Source organism: Amblyomma maculatum, chromosome 1 (assembly GCF_055883805.1).
Source record: "Amblyomma maculatum isolate TAMU_Amacu chromosome 1, ASM5588380v1, whole genome shotgun sequence".
Taxonomy (NCBI): domain Eukaryota; kingdom Metazoa; phylum Arthropoda; class Arachnida; order Ixodida; family Ixodidae; genus Amblyomma; species Amblyomma maculatum.
In genome coordinates, this window is record NC_139344.1 from 197852786 (window position 1) to 197868541 (window position 15756).

The following is a 15756-nucleotide window of genomic DNA, read 5'->3' on the forward strand; positions in this document are numbered from 1 at the left end:
GCTCGATTTCCATCCTTTGCTTTTCGCATTTTCTTATCGTCTTTTCTGCTGCCGCTTTCTCGTTCTACTCTTCACTCTTGCTCATCCCATACTCCTGCGTTTTCATTATTTGGGCGCAAAGTTTTGCGCAACTCTCATGCTCCCCTGCAGGGGCAAAAATTTCCCCCTTTTTCACTTTTTATCACCACCTCGCATTTCAAGCCTGCAAAATTTTCTAGATCTTCCGTTTGCCCTGCTTAGGCAGACCCTAATGCGATGAACAAGATTTTCATGTAACAAAAAAAAAAAGGTGGGGGGGGGGGGGGGGGGACAAAGTTGGGAAGAAACAGCTTAGCTCAGTACAACGTCGATTTTCGTGTGTGCATTTCGCGCTGTTAACATCGCAAGACAGCTGGCTCTGATCCTTGCTACTGCTTGACCTTAATGGAATGTAGAGCTGCGCACTGCGAAATAATGACACCACTTCCATCATTTTAAGTTAGTCATGAGATGGATTCTTTGCTGTTGCTGCTTCTCCCTCCCAAACCTCTCATCGCCAAAATTAAACGAAACCCACACTCCCCACACGTCACAGATATTGATATGCTGCCAAGGTACACTGCAAACAAGTAGCGACTCCGAGTTAACCAAAATCACTTATCGATGCGCGTTGCAAGTGTTTGGAGCTGAGCTAATCTTAAACGCCCGCACAGAACGTTTAAGCCTCCTCTCCTGTCCTAGATATTCAAGTAGTGTGTTAACAGCGTGAAACTTAAACATTCATCAGTTTGCGTCTTTTTCTTTTTTTAATCATTGGGTGTGCTCAGAACAGGAATCCCCGATGTTGGAGGAGAAAATGCGCGAGACTAAAAAACGGCGGACACGCTTCGCTTGGTTTTCAGTCAAGGCACGCCAACCGTATACAAGGTGAAAGAGAAAACCATGATGCATTCGCGTTGGTAAAAGCGGCACCACGTGAAATGTGACGAGTAGCCTTAAAGATGTATATAGGTCTTCAGAACATTTTGGTCAGGTCCAGTTCTCCAAGGGGCGAGCAGATATACGGTCAAAAATCGCATGCCAACCTTATTTTCCGCCGTTCGTAAAGCTGATTTAACGTGAAAATAAATACGAAACGGCATTTCCTAACGTGCCCCCCCCCCCCCCCCCCCCCCCCTTCAGCTCTGCAGAAATGTCCAGCGTGACCACTACTTTGACAAAAAAAAAAAAAAAGAGAGAGAGAGATATAGCATATTACGGAAACAGGTATTGAACCTGAGCCATGAACAGTCAAACTACTCCAGGCTGCTTTACGTCTGAGTCGGTAGGCTGCAGATAGAATGAATATGACAAAAATACTCAAACTGTCCGTGTATATATATACACACACACTTCAGGGAGGCGGTATTCTCGTATTTTATATTGATATATATATATATATATATATATATATATATATATATATATATATATATATATATATATATATATATATATATGCATGCATGCCCCGCCCCGCCGGAGTGGCGCAGTGGTTATGGCACTCGACTACTCTGGCCAAGGAAGAGGGATCGAATCCCGGCCTCGGCGGCTGCGTTTCAATGGAGGCGAAACGGAGTGACATCCGTGTGCTGTGCGATGTCAGTGCACGTTAAAGAATCCCAGATGGTCGAATTCCCGGAGTCCTCCACTACGGCGTCTCTCATAGCCTGAGTCGCGTTGGGACGTTAAACCCCACAAACCAACCAATCATATATATATATATATATATATATATATATATATATATATATATATATATATATATAGCTCCTCCGAGAAAGATATTTACATGGTGTCCAAGCTAAATGCAACCAAGATTTTAAAAACCACGGTGGTGAGCCGTAGCCCACACAGGAAAACCAACTACAAGAACTGTTAAGAATAATTGTTTTTTCGTTCGCGTAAGTTACAAGTTACTTAAATTCGGGAATATTAATTAGCTAACGTTTTAAATTATTGGCTTGAGGAGCAAAAGTAAGTGTTGCAAAAACCTATGCGGAACGCACCGGTTTTTCAAGACCTACCAAGATCTAAAATAAAGACTTTCAAGACCTAAAATCTGTTCGTTCCCGCAAGTCTTAGATTGAAAACGTTAATTTGTAGGGATATGTGAAACGTCCTGTAATGCGAAAACGATGTTTTTATCCTGATTAACTGTGCGATGGCAGTGTACGTTAAAGAACCCCTGGTGGTCTAAATTTCCGGAGCCCTCCACTACAGCGTCTCTCACAGCCTGAGTCGCTTTGGGACGTTAAACCCCCCAATCCAAAACCTTATCCTGAATGAAGGTGGCAGTATTGCCTGCGCCAGAAGCACGGGAGACATTTATTGCTCAGTCGGGGCTGTTACAGGAATCTTTCGAGATATACCGGCGCAGTTAAGCATTGGTGAAGGCTTAAAAATAACCCAGTGAATAAAAAGTCACGTAAAAAGGCTTTCAATGAACTTGCTTGCACGTGAATAAGCAAGCCACTCAATATGTGTGAAAGCGTAATTCTCGATCCATGTCAGTTCCTAACGACAGTGTTTATTGCGAAAGGCGCAAACGCATAAGCGAAATGTTTACTTCCAAGTCTTCGAACAAAAAATCATGTTTGATGCTCTAATTCAAACGCTTGCAAGTGCATTCATGGGACCTCCCTGTATTGACGATGCCTGCGAGCAGTGAAAGCACGGCAGCTAATCTCTGCGGTTATTCGAAGTTTGTCGACCAACAGCAGCATCCCTGAAGGGGCAGTGAAGCGACAGGGTGCTGGCTCCGCGTGCAAGGAAGCTAGTCGGGCTCGGTTTCGTAGGCAGCCAATAATAATAAAAAAAAAAAAAACAGCTACAAGGACCGATAACATTCGCTGTTGCTAACAAGCAGTGTCAGCAACATTTCAGAGCGGAGCAAGTCGCGGCATGTCGAGCGACACTTTACAAGCAGCTCCAACAAGGCTGGCTGTGCGGCTGGGAGGGGCCGAAACGCGCTTGTCTCCAGAAGGAAAGTTACCTACTGGAAGCACAGAATCCGCGCCACTCTTTCAACCACATTCAATTTGCGTTCTCGGGTAAGAACAGTCTCGTAACAGCCCCCTCCTTTGCATCGTGCCTTCTGAGAAACAGTTTGACGTCTAGGCATTCGTTAAAGATTCCGTCATACAGCTGGGGAGCAAAGGCGGACTGTTTCCAGAGAAGCGGCGGCGGCACTTCGTCGCGGCAGCCTCTTTTCTGGAAGCGTTCTCGTCCTCTCTACCTGCACGCATGGCGCGCGCGGGCGCCACACGCACGCGACTCCCTTTGCACCGAGCCACGCGCAGAGCACGCTCTGGCTCCTCGGTTCGTCCGCCAGGTATCAAGTGCTGCAGGCGCTGTTGCTCGCCTCTCAAACGCAGAAACCGCACAACTGCCTTCCACCTCACTTCCCACGTGGGCCGATACACCCCCCCCCCCCCCCCTCCCCTACCCCCTTCTTTCGCTCTATGAACACGCCTTTTTTGCTCCTCCTTGTAGCCTCAGCGCTCCCCGCAAGCGCGCCCTCCTCCGATCCAAGAAAGGTGTGTCCCCACTTTCGGAGCACCACCGCGTGCAGCCTGCCTCCGACCAGCGGAACCCCTTTCATTTTGTGCCTCGATACCCGCTTTCATCACTCCTTCCACCCAGGCTTTCATGAATACATGCACACGCGAAGAGAGAGACCGAGTATGAAAAAAAATCATGAGTGGGGAGGGGGGACCTTTGAGGGTGGGGGGAGGGGGGGGGGGGGGGTTGAAGCGTGCACACATCATCTCCTGTTAATAAGGGCCGCTCGACGCCGCGAAGCACTGCTCGCACCTTTATCATGGTAATGCATCTTCAAGCGCGTGCCTAACCTACGTGCCAAACAGCTCAAGCTACACTCAGCACATTCTGCTGCCTCAAAAAAATATATTAAATAAGTGCCCCCTTGTCTACATACGCGGCAAAAAGAAAACTAAAGTTTAGAAGCCAACTAGACGACTGCGGTTTGCGATGAGCGCAGTGTTTGAGAAAGCTAGCGTCCCGCTTCAAACGGAAAGCTAACGAACGGAAGCGCTACAGGGTATCGCCGCAAAACACTTAAGAGTTCGGCGACTGGAAGGCAAACAGCACGCGCAATCGGTCCGTGCGTGAGAATAGAATGCGGGCAGGTTTTTGCGCGAAGCGACGCATGCTCTGCTGGGCGCTGAAGGCCGAAGAGGTGAACGACTGGGCGCGAAATCGCAGCGGGGCCGCATCCTGCGTATATCAATGCTGGAACACGTGCAGGACAGCGGCTCGAGGGTGTGGGCCCCGAAAAAGGGGCCACAGATGGCATAACTCGCCCCGCGCGCCTCTAGCGCAGCGCCGAGATTGCAAAGGAAGTCGGGTGAACAGAAGAAGGGTTCAAAGGTTCGGCAGCAAACCTCCAGCTGCCTTTAACGCGAGATTTACGGCGCGACGACCGTTCCCGCTGCGAGCTACATTCGAGCGACTGAATTGTGTCCTCGGGACGTTCACCTCTTTGAGCGGATTCTTTACTGCTTATCTGTTAACATTGTAAACGTTTTGATGCCCCTCAGACAAGGCCTTTCCCTTCTCGCAATCCGCCAAGAAGGCGGGAAACTGTCGGGCACAAATACTGCAACGAACACCATCGCACGCGTGCTCCTGTAGGGCACAAAAAATGCCAATGTTGCTGCCTCTTACGCCCCAACCATCTTTGAAAACTAATAACATTTTCTGCGTGGCTGCAAAGAAAAAACGAGAGCACACTTGGCCTACTGCGGCGTCTTGCAAATATATACGAAGACCCTTATGGTTCTTGCTAGACTTTAAAAATGCTAACTTGTCCATACCGTGCAGTCACGTAATGTTACGCGCATCGAAGAGTAATGTCACAAGAGAAGCGTAGAAAATGTGCACAGAAATAGCGAAAAGAAATAATACTGTTTGAAGACCTGCCGAGAAGTATGAACTATTTGGCATGCTTTCATGCAAAAGAAGCCCATGCAACGCTCAGCGTGATGTCGAATTGCCGGTCAGTATATGCGCACCCATAAACTGAACCTTAAAGAGCTTTCTGCCTTGTTTACTAAGAATAAGACGCATAATGTTGTTTCCGTTCACACATGAATTCAGCAAATAAAAAAAAAAAATCATACGGGTTAGTTCCCTACACGCGGGATGGACAAGCTATCTGCATTATAATATACGGCATGATGACCTATGAAGCATACGAGAAGAATTGCCTGCCGTGAATAAAGAAAATTGCATTTCTTTTCGGAAGTAACACATATCTTGTGAAGAATTTCCCAGTTCCTTTGTACACGTCAGAGAGCCCTTCAGATGTAGCTAAAAAGTGTCTTCTGCATAGAACCGGCAGATGGCTGCTCTGCAGACGCCAGCATATCTTGCTTTTTATTCACAATTCATGTTGCCGGTTTTCCAGAAAGCAATATCAGTGTAGAAATGTCTCTGAATGCAACAACGAAATGTAAGTACAGATTTATTGTATTTCATATTCACAGAAGCGCTAAGAACGCTCTTGATGCACGCAGTGAAGTCACGCCGCAAGCTTCCACTTATATATATATATATATATATATATATATATATATATATATATATATATATATATATATATATATATATATGTATATATATATATATATATATATATATATATATATATATATATATATATATATTTAAAGAGACCGAGAGAGGGAATTTCGCGGGTTACAGGCCACCAAAATTTTAACGCAAGAGGACGAGGTACGGAGCCGATCTTCCTGCAAAAATTCATGCGACAAAAACCTCGTTAACACAGAGATAGAAGTCCAAGCGACGCGACGTGTGCGCAGTGCTTCGTACACAAGTAAAGCATGCCAGACACTGAAAGCAACCTGCTGAAGGCATGCGACAGCATTAGGCCGCTGAGGTCAGTCACTGGCGCTCATATTTCGGGCGGAGCTAGTACGGCTAATATTTGCGGCACGTGTCCTCCACTACTTGGCTTACTTAGCGCGCGAAGAGATAAGAAAATATAAGTATGCGCTAAAACTCAGGGCGCGGATCGCGCAGGAGGTGAAAGCAAATCATTCCGAGACCTGTCGCAATGCCCCCCAAGAATCCACAAAAGACACGCATAAGAAAAAAGAATTAAGAAGAAAGGTGGGGGAGAAGGAGTAAGGCGGGAGTACCCGCCATCGGAAATCCAGCTAGGCGACCACGAAACCGAATCCCCGCAAGACAGCCAACTCCGGGGTCCGTATCGGTGTTGGATAAAAGTACGTGCCGTCCATACCAAAGCGTCGCCGCCTTCATTGATGCAAGGCATAATTGACGTTTCCTCCGCTCCTCTCTGCGATGTCCGCGCAGGGCGCTGTGGCGGCTGCGCACGCGCGTGACCCCTGCAGGGGGCGCCGGCGGACGCATCCCGAGCAGTCGGGGGAAACAAAAGACGGCATTCATAAACGGAACACGGAGGTCGCCTCGGAGAGAGGGCCACCGCGGCGGCGGCGTGTTTGCTCGTGCCGACGGCGTACGTCTCGGCGCGATAAGAAGCTCACTCTATCGCGCACAAAGGAACCCCGCGTCGCGCCGCGCTAGATTACGGCCGATTTTTCTTGTCTTGCGCGCACCACTCGACTCGCTGCACCTGGCCCACGGGACAAGAGCCATAAAGGTAACGACTGCGCCCGCGCTGTCGTCAGCGCCTCTCGACTCGAAGGTGCTTTACTCGTGCCTACCTGCCGACACGCGGCCCCTCCCCGAAACCCCAGCGACGGCTCGCAGACCGCCACCCATCGGCCAGCCGCGGTCTGGAACCAGAGCCAGCAGCAACTCTCTCGTAGCCAACTAGCAGCACCCATCATTCGCTTTCCTTACCTGCCACTGACGAGCTCAGAACTTAACGAAACTGCCCTTTTTTATTGTACAATTAAGGCCTGATATACATATGTAGTAGAAGTGCTTCTTCAGATTTCTGCCAAATTATCAAAAATTCTATACAGATGGTCATGTTCACACAGCACACAATTCAGCACTTCCCAGCAAGGTAAAATTAGAAGAACTCATTTACAGAGGCACCGTGATCCAAGATGTTAATTTCTTTTCGTGAGCAGCGTCAACGCAAGGAGTCTAGCGCTTTTTCCTTTAGACAAACCACACGAGAGATTTTTATTGTAACACTGAATTTTTCGGCGCAAAACACAAGTTAGAATGTGATGTTACAGGCGGAATTGTCCGATAGCTGCAGTTTGATTAATATGCTATCTTCTTTGAGAAACTTACAAATGTGTGAAGAATGAACCAATGCTTGTTCACCTAAAACTAGACATAGGGTGTATAATGCGATGTGGTCATTGTAAAGAAATGTGAAATAATTTTCTTTAATAACGTTGTTTATTGCCTCCGGGCATAATGGAATATGTAAAAAAAATTAAAGAGGTAATAAATGAAAGAAAAAAGGTTGGCTGTTCTAATAAAGTTCAAGAGAGAGCAATGATAAGGCCCTTGCGTCCAAGCAATGTAGTACGAAAATGAGTTGTTCGGTGAAAGGCCCACTGCCGTCAGGTGCCGAATTCTCGTCGGCTTCAGTGCCGGGCAAACTCACAACAAGGGGTGAATATCTATCTGCCTCATGATTTTGTTACTTGCAGACAGGACGTCCTGGACGTTGATATAGATATCGGTATTGAGGCCATGTTCGTGTTACAGCAGGTCTGAGGGCTACCCCGACCCGGATACTCCGTAGCGCAACCTCCTTTGCGTGCTTAAGACCGCTGAGGAGGGTTACCGCACACTATGGGACAAGAGCACGTGCGCGGCGCCGGAGGTGCCCCTTTCTTGTGAGAAGCAGAGTGGCATTATCCATAGTGAGGAAGTGTGTCATTGACGAAGGTAGAGTCGCCTGGCGGGTTGCAAAATCTGCAGAGGCTCTTCTTTGTTCTTGAAGTTGCGCACAGGAAATTAAGATGGGGTTCGCTCTTAGTTTACCACCGCATCTTTCACAGAGAGGTTTGTCTTGTTTTGTCATTAAGAGTAGGTAGGTCAGTAAGTCGGTTTGTTTTGTAATGGCGTCTCTCATAGCCTGAGTCTCTTTGGGACGTTCAAACTCACAAACCAACCAACCATAAAATTACTTTTGTAAAACATTTCTCTTGTCTACAGTCTTCCATTCTCCTAAGGCAGGATTTACAGAATACAATTTGTTTCTTACCTGGTCTCTCCCCGTAGCCTGCCGTTTATCTTTCAGCCTACCGTATATTAACTTCAAATAATCCCTGTGTGGCTTGTTGTTTTATTTCACCAAATCGGGCTTGTGCAGCACCTGCATCTGCTTTCTTGCTACACTAAATCCCAACATGGCTAGAGACCCAGCAAAACCTTATAACGCCGTTGGTTTGTGGTGTTTAACGTCTCAAATAGACTCATGCTATGAGAAACACAACCATACATTGTGTTTCTGGGATGTTATTTTGACTATGCTATGTGTCACTTTAGAGTGACGGCCTGTGGGGCGAGTTCATTCATGACTTGAAAATCACTACGGCGCAAAGAAAACAACACAAGTGCGCATGCGGTGTCCTTTCCTTTATTGTGTTATGCTCTTTGCACTATAGTAGTTTTCAAGTTATGTATGACGTTTCCTATTAAACACTATTCACCATTTCTTGGTTGCAGGTCTGTGAGTATTGCTCAGGGAATCTGTGTAGAGGATGCTGTTTTCGATTTTCTCTTTGTCTATATGCTCTACAGCCACGCATACAGCATAACACTCAGCCATAAAAACCGAAGCGCACTGCGGCAGTCTGCCATTTTTGACTTGAACTATTGCACTTCTAACATGCATTTCCGTTTTTGAACCATGAGTATAACATTTAGTACGCGAGTCATATTTTTCTTGCAGTGCAAAGTATTCTTGCATGCGCTCCTGCGGAGTTTGTTCTTTTCTGTGAACGCGTGTCAATGTGAAGTCCTATACTGCAGGAAGGTTGTAGCAAGGTGGCAGAGGGTCATTTCTTGGTGCAATGTTAGGTAAAGTATACAGTATGGTTACCTCTTCGCATTTATCCTCAAAGAGCAGTATCAATGGCACGATAAAATGCAGTTTGTTGTTTAATACCGTTTTGGATGGGCATTTGGTGACAATGAAATGGCAGAGACGTTTCGGGAGAGAAATGATGTTTAGGGCGTGTCCCCATATCAGTGCGGTTCTTCGATCCCCTAGCGAAGGCTCATTTGTTTAAACATAAGGGCTGGCTACTGGAGAATTTCGGTACGCTCCAGCGGATAAGCACAGACCAAGATTAAGAACTGGGTCTAGTCGTTTTAAGTAGGATGCTTTCGCTGATCCACAAACTATATATGTACCCGTAGTCTAAATTAGAACGCACCTGGCAGCGATAGATCCGTCAGACACGCTGTATCAGACCGTTATCGTTTCAAGAGAGAACATTTGAAGATTTAGGACGTTAAGAACTCAAGCAGCTTTCTTGAAGTGGTTTATGTGGTATAAGAAAGTTTTTTTTTTTTTATTAATTTTTTTAGAACGCGATGTCTAAAATATGTGTTCGTGTTTCACTGGTAGTACGATTTGGTTCAGGTACAGTCCAGGGTCGATTTGTAAACTTCACCGCAAAGAGAACTCGACAGCTACTGTTTCTGAGGGGAAAAGTTAAATCAATTTCTGTCTGCCCAGGTAGACAGTTTATTTAATATCACTCTTATTCGTATCGCACAGACAGGTATGCTGGAGGAAATGCATGCTATTTGCAAGTCATCTACATAAACGGAACACATTACGGACTTAGGGACTCACTTTACCTAAGAAATTCCTTTTCACTATGAAGAGCGTTGGGCTCAGAGTGCACGCCTGGGTGCTTGAGGCATGCCGTCCTCTTGAATGAACATCACAGTGAGAGTTGTGCCTAGGCGGACTCGTAATGTGCGATTAGCGATATCGCTCAGGCAGCTCAGCATCCTTCCACGTATACCTAAGTTTGCAAGGTTACAGATCATACCACACTAAAGAGAGTGCAATACGAAAGATCAGCTTCTTGCTAACTGTCCGAGACTATAAAAGCTGAATTTTAAAACTTACATCTCCTTCCAATTTATCACAAAAGCGAGCGCACTTTTATCTCGACCTAAATCAACGTCTCCTGGCTCGAGTTAGCGTACTGACTTCCAGCAAGCGAGAGAGCACGCTAAAAAGGTGTTGAGGCCTGTAGAGCTCGAAACAAAAAGCAAGGGACATATAGCACATACAGCCACGTCCTGGAAAAACCAAATCAAAGAAACAGGTGAGAAATTACTCTTGCTTTTCTCCTATTGCTCAGGTCCGATGGTGAGCTCCCGACTACAGCCTACGCCGATAGGAGCGGTGCCAAAAGACCTTCAAATTAGAATCCGCCCTCAACTCGCACGCCGCTTTCTAGCTACAAAGAGGAGGGCAATGAATTTACAGCCCACAAGAAACAAAAGAGGAATTAAAATTAAACCAGACGAACGGCACTTGTTATCGGAGAACGAACAACAAAACAGCACCACAGCGACAGGTCACACTTAGTTCGAGGACACGAACGACTTGATATATATCGCTAAAAAAGAACGCCTGTGAAGCACGCGATTTGCAACAAGGTATTTAAAACATAGGCGATCGGCCATTAGCATGCAGAGCCACGCTCTTTTTTTCCGGAAAGGCAAGCCCACGCAAGGCCGGAGGATCGAGCCCCCAACCGACGCCGCGCCAGGCAGCGCCGTAAGGAGACGCTTTCACGTATGACTCCATTGCCTGCGTAAGAAAAAAAAATCGCTTCGTATACCGTAGGTAGCTGTTCCTCGTTTTAATTCCGAGAAAAGAAGACGCGCTGTTCCCTTCTGCTGTACATTATGAGATGAGGCTCGCCCTTTGCCTTTGAACCCACTGTGTCACCTTGAAGTTACCATGCGCAGCCTCGAGAAGCTCATCAAAAAAGGAAGGAAAAACAAACAGGAACTCGTCATAAGTACAGAGTCCTTTAGGCTGAGGTGCGCTTTTTTTTTTCTTTTTTCTTTTTGCTAATTTGGAACAGCGGAAGTGAAAAGGCAAGGCGACAACCATGCCACAACTTTTTCTCTTTTGTTATGAGCTCCGGAAACTTTTATAATGATGCAATGGGTACAGAATGATATATACCACGAGCTGCGTTAAATTTCTAAGGGAGTTTGATTTCGAAAACAACCCATCGAATTGTTTCCCTCCCTCCTGCGCTGTATTGAAGCAAAAACAAGAAATACACCACATCCGGACACGGATGCCCTCTGCTGCGTACTAACCGTGCGACGATTGCGGGAAAATCGGTTATATGAAGGAAAATGAAGAGCACGGAGAAGCAAGTCACTAATCCTTGACGGGAGCTGGAGGCCGGATGAAGACCCAGAAGTATGGCAACAAAAACTGAAAAAAAAAAAAAAAAATAGCATGATAGTACTGACAAACGTTATGAGAGCTAAGATAAGGTAAGCTAAAATGAAAAAGCTTGTCGCTCGCTTGATACAATTTAAAATGAAGCTCTAACATCTAGAAGTCCCTTCAAGATTTTCAAATCAGAGGAGGCATGTTAGTCTAGACTAATCTTCGCGAAAATGGAAAACAAACGTTTTTAATCGCAGTTACCACCGTGGTCTTCTTCGAAGCATAGCAATATGCGCTGAGAGTGGGCGCTACACTGAACACTTAAAAAAAAAAAAAATCACACCTTTTAAACCTTGCTCCCACAAATCGATGAGAACTTGTCTAGCCTAGCTTATGGAGCGTCATCTCGTTCCCACAGCGTGACATCGCCATAAACGCAACGAAAAAAACGCGCCACTTGTAGGGCGCATCAGAAATTCACAGTTTGTTTTTGTTTTTTGTAGCTGTGCGTTCAAAATGGCACTGTTCTGTCTTGTAACACTTGCATGAGGTGTGCATGAGCTTGCTTCTCCAATTTGGTAAAACCTGGAGCGGCTGACGCCGTGAAAGCTTTAGGTGCAAGCTGAAAGTCTGAGCTTCTCCTTTGGCGCTCTATCGGATCTGTAATAGTCGCCCAGCTTTAATTAAAAGTTGTAAATAAAAGTTATTTCTTGTCTCTAGCACTAGGTAAGGCCTTAGAAATACCATCAGCATCACGCACAAAAGAAATCGCTTTGGTCAGTGAGTGCAGGTGTGTGCCCAAGCGCAAAAACGAGGATTCAAGATCATGCCGGTAGTGAAGAAAAATGTCTCACTAAATACCACAGGACACCCACTGGTGAATTTGAATCCGGCAAGTCAATAAGGTTGAGACTATATCGCTCATGTCAGCGTCGCATCGGGGCACGGTGCAAACGGAAATCCTTCGCTGTGCAGTCGCACCGGCAATTCAGGGCACGCGTGTTCTCGAGAAACAGGCCCGTTTTATCAGCCTGATCGAAACGCTGACGCAGGGAAGACAAAACCCTACGCAATTTAATCAAACTGGTCGTGCCAATGGTAACAAGAACCCGCCTTAGCCTTGAGCTGATGTAGGATGATTTGTTGCTCTTACCGCCCCTTAACCCGACCTTTGTAGCCTGAGCCACTTTATTTGCCAGTCGCTTTCGTAACGCTAGCCTCTCTTTTCGGTTCGATCTTTCGCAGCTGGAGAGGCGTCCTCCGGCAGCTGAAGCACACCGGACTCCCAAGCTTATCGGTGTGTTCAGCATGTTAGCTCACTTAGATCTAGGAGCTACCGAAAAGTTGGATGACGCCGCGCCGCCAGCACATGTCAACGAGGACCAGCATCGAAAGTCAAATGGGGTCTGCGAGTGTTGCAGCGAAGTACCACGGCACGAGGAAAGAGAGAAAGGCTCACTAAAGCCCAAACGCCAATGCGCCGCGCCGCGTTCGCTAGCCTCAAACTTATATTGTTTAAGGGAATAGAGGAATAGCGGGGGGCCGATGCATGCGCAGAGTGCTGCGCAAAAAGGCTGAAGCGTGTGGCTACTAATTGTGGTTAGTATCTTCGTGTAGATAATCTGTATACAATACCTAGTGGCGGATTTCGCCATTTCCGTCGTCGACCAAACCCGAGTGTCAAGCTCATCGCATCTATCGGCAAGAGATCGACCCAGAGGTTGGCGTCACCATCGCTTCGATAGCGGGGATCGGCAGCCAGCGGCGCTCACAGAAACGCACGCGGCGTATGTCTGCTTCCGAGTTTACGGCGGGTTTGTTGGCGATGAAAACGTGCCTTATGCAATGCATCAGCGATTTACTGTTTAGAATGTTCCAATATTGCAGAAAAAAAATCAGTGGATTTCGCCAATGCAGCAAAAAAAAAAAAAAAAAAAAAAAAAAAAAAAAAAAAAAAAAAAAAAAAAGATGCGCGGACATTAGCTAAACAATGCAGGCAACCACCCGGCTTTTAGATTTACTAGCATCGCTTTATACGCTTTTTGCGTTGTACAGCCCTCACAGGCCTGATACTTGGGCCTGAACATGACATATCGTATCGCCTTTTCAACAGCGAGCGCGTGTCTTATACGAGTGAGACAGGCAAATTTAGTGTTAAGCCCACGGAGATCAAGGTACGTGCTCTGACCTGCATTACTTTAGATTGAATCGATGCAGCCCGGTTCATTATATCGTTTGACTCGAGGATTAGGCAGGTGAAATGCAGCACTGACAGCGTACTGCCCGGCGGGTTGCCGTAGACTGAGTGCACATCAACTCTGGCTAGACAACCATTCCCCAAAAATGACATTACGCCGACACTGTACAGGAAACCTTGCCGCACCGGAAAGCTGACTGCTCCCGTGTAGAGCGGTGAGTGAATTGAGTTTGCCGAGCTGACAACAAGGCGAATGCTTCTTGCGGCAGATAATCTGGTGTTACATTGTGAAATGACTCTAAATAATAAATTTCCTGAAACCGACGGAAGTATAAGGTATTTGTGATGTGTGTGATGTTTATAAATGGTAAACTAGTAGTTTAATTACTTTTTTTTTTTGAATGACAATGAATTTCACCATGTGACAGAACTTTTACACACTTGACAATTAATTTAGGACTATCAGCGATTTACTTTCAATAACGTTGAAGTGCAAGCAACGAATCAGTAGCTGCGAAGACATCGTAAAAACTGCGCTTGGTCGCTGAACATGGCAAGGAATTTTGAAAGCTCGAGATTTCTTTACCATTAATTGAACAGTGACTTGGGGCGGTTCTGTCGTTTACTACCAAAACAGGTGCTGGATATAAAACTATCCTCAAAGAAATGGAGTTCATCTTATTATGTGACTATAAATATGCATTTATTCCCGAACTAAACACCGATGGTTAAGCCCGTATGAAGCTTTTTACTCCCCTTGTCAGAAACAACCAGTTTGCTCGAAATACAGCACCGACGAAAAGGGGTTTTAATGATTCTAATGGGCTGCCAGTGTACACTGACCTATGTGTATTATGTAATAATCAGTGTAACAGGTGCTGTGAAGATTTGTGTCTCAAACGTTCGAGCATTTCTCTCAAGCGAAATGAGCTCAATACCGCTGTTACGGATGTGCATAATCCTTCAACAGAAAAAATAAAAATAAATGAAATGCATATATGGGTTTAACTCGTCATGCGACACCGGCTATATGACGCCTCGATGTCGTTGACCACGTGGGATTGTTTAACGTGCAGTCAAATCCCACAGCCGAGGAGCGCCTTTCGAAACGGCCGGAATCGAACCCTCCGTTCTCGAAATCAGCAGTCGAGCGCCCTACCACTGAGATACCAAGGCAGAGGTTTAACAGAAAAAAAAAAAAGAAAAGTACTCACACAACTCTATCGTGGATACAGAAGGCACATAGTGGCTTGTTCAAACTGGATTTTGCTATGCAGCAGTCTTCGGTCGCATGTTTCAGTAGTTGTGGTATTCCAAACAGAAACGGGAATACACAATTTTTGAGCATTTCCATTAAGTGGTAGTGACGGCAGCAACCTGTTTTGCTTTGACACGGCGCCTAACGACAGCAGCGCTTCGTTTGAGACACCACTTGTCAAAGAATCTCAAGCGTCGAAGACCGCGACTGATGATGTCCTTTCCAGCGTGACATACTCGATATGGACAAGTTTTCTTTTTTTTTTAATGGAGCGTGGGTTCATATTTCTGTTCATATTTCTTTTGCAAGAGGCATATAGGTAAGCAAAAGCGCACAGGAACCGCGAAACAAACAAAAAGAACTCTTATACACGCCGCACGCGCACACGTAAAGCACTGCGGGCTGGCACGCGACGCGAACACGCGTCCACATTGGGTAGGGTTCGCCGCTATGCCGCTAGGTGGCGACTCTGCTCGATCTCGAGGCCAATGCAGTTATAAGGGGAGCACATTTTCTCAACACTTCATTTGCCTTAACCTTTTCTCGAACTTGAAGAGGAAGTAGTGCAGTCTTGTACATTTTTATTTCAAACCATCTTGCTGCTCGTACCCTATTGATTATTGCGTTAGCATTTGTGCTGATATATATTCTCAAAGTAACCATCGTAGTGAGCCGGGAGGAGAGTTGTGACAAGTATGTAAATAAGGTGTAGCGGGAGGAACGCCGCCACGTGGAGGAGGAAATCACAGCGAATAATCACAGCCCTGTGGAAAAGGTGGAAAGCTCGCAGGTGAAGAGGATGACGCGGCCTCGTGTCGCGAGTTGGACGCTACGCCTCCGGCACGTTGTCCTCCTCACATAGCCTTTACCGATGCGCATTCGATACAGCCCGCACTG

The 15756-nt window shown here is 46.2% G+C and overlaps 1 protein-coding gene across 6 annotated transcripts in view; it reads right to left on the minus strand.

Moving 5' to 3' along the window:
- Positions 1-15756, minus strand: part of zfh2 (Zn finger homeodomain 2) — a 359438-nt gene that overhangs the window by 241240 nt on the left and 102442 nt on the right. Inside the window, exon 3 of one of the 6 annotated variants that reach the window (XM_084589990.1) lies at positions 11326-11446. The exons of the other annotated variants lie outside the window; for them this stretch is intronic. The gene's annotated coding sequence lies outside the window, so the exon portion shown is untranslated. The remainder of the gene's footprint in view (positions 1-11325; positions 11447-15756) is intronic. 6 annotated transcript variants of the gene reach the window in all.